This window comes from Halyomorpha halys, unplaced genomic scaffold (assembly GCF_000696795.3).
Source record: "Halyomorpha halys isolate HHAL.00 unplaced genomic scaffold, Hhal_1.1 Scaffold178.1, whole genome shotgun sequence".
Taxonomy (NCBI): Eukaryota; Metazoa; Arthropoda; class Insecta; order Hemiptera; family Pentatomidae; genus Halyomorpha; species Halyomorpha halys.
This window is the reverse complement of record NW_027105168.1, coordinates 1,534,293-1,535,843: the sequence shown is the minus strand read 5'-3', so window position 1 is coordinate 1,535,843 and position 1,551 is coordinate 1,534,293. Positions and strand designations below refer to the sequence as shown.

At 31.0% G+C, this 1,551-nt stretch overlaps 1 long non-coding RNA gene across 1 annotated transcript in view; it reads right to left on the bottom strand.

Moving 5' to 3' along the window:
• Nucleotides 1–1,551, bottom strand: part of LOC136796160 (uncharacterized) — a 20,729-nt gene continuing 19,178 nt past the window's right edge. The window contains exon 4 of the long non-coding RNA XR_010843867.1: nt 1–447. This is a non-coding gene — a long non-coding RNA (uncharacterized lncRNA). The remainder of the gene's footprint in view (nt 448–1,551) is intronic.

Below are 1,551 nucleotides of genomic sequence, written 5' to 3'. Positions count from 1 at the left end.
GACAGATAAAAACTGTTTATTCATTATACATACAAGCCTTATACATATACATAGTGTACTCACCAATCTATCTCTAGTCATAACATATATATATACTTTATATCTAAGGAATATGTATATACATAAGGATATTCTACTCAACACATCCGTCCTATTTATTTCCTTTACTGTAATTTTAATTGTAATAATTTATAATAATAGTCGAATGTTAATATTGCGAGTTCATAGATAAAAAAATAAACAAATAAATACATAACAGTGAGTAGTATAAAAATATAAACAAACAGTAGTGATAAATTTTAAATAAAAATTAACAATTATGGAAAAAAAATTAATTGTTAGATTAATGATCTTCTAGAACATGACACAATCATTTAAGAACAAAATAATAATTTAAGTTAGAAAGTGGGCGTTGGTAGGACGCAGGAATAAGGCCGCAAAAGTTTTCTGAAAAAAAAAAAATACGTTCAGTATAAAGGAATTAAAATTAAATCTATACCACTACAACCCATGAAGGCCGTGGAGTGCTGTTAGGAAGAACTTCGCTGTTACAACCAACCTTACAAGGAGGTGATTTGGTCAGAATCACGCTCCATCTCTAGTTTTTTACCCAATTGAGGGATTTTGGATATTTACTCGATCCCTGCAGACTCTTGCACCCACGGAGGTAATTTTAGATAATTAGATAAATTAAATAGATGAGCCATTATTCAAAGCAGCGAAATCATTATGCCTTCGAATGCAACAGTTTAACAAATCTTAACAAAACCCGTATATGTATTACTGTAAGAGAATGGAATCGGTAGAGATCGGGCGCGCTCTCGGCTGTTTCCGATTTCCCAGTCTTATAGTACAATAACCAGGAAGAAAAAAAGGCAGTTATCTCACCCCAATTTTTTATTACTTTAATGAAAACCATGTATAATTACTAGTCAAAACTGATGAGTCTGCCAAGTATAGGTAGAGGGAATAAAAAATGGCGGCAGTTTCAAGACCTTTTAAAAACATTAATTTTTTATTCCGAGCTCTATATCTTAAAAACTACCAATACTAAAAAATCTAAAATAATATTATTTAAAGAAGAGTAAATTTGCTGAAATATTAGTAGTTAGTTAATTACAGTAATTATTATTTGAGTCCCATTTAATGAAATTAGATTTACCCTTTACCGTTGGACCTATGAACACTTCCTCCCTATTCTAGGTGTGTATCTAGAAGATTTCTATATCTTCTCATAAATTACTGTCCCACCTTTGGGATCTTACTCTACCGCAAGGGTTCTTCCCTTACATAAATGTATCTACTCTACTTCAGAGTGACCGGGAGGACCTAATGTCTACTCCAAATTTAAGGATTTTCTTCCCAAATTATTTTAAACAAATCCACCTTGGATTGTTAATTAACTTTTTTTTAAATATTTATTTATTGCTATTTACAACTGTACATTGTTATACATTTAGTAAATCTGATCTAAATTAAATTGGAGTGTTACAAGCGTTTAGAGAAACTACCCATTGGTAGCACTCTGATGACATTTTACATTAGCTGGTC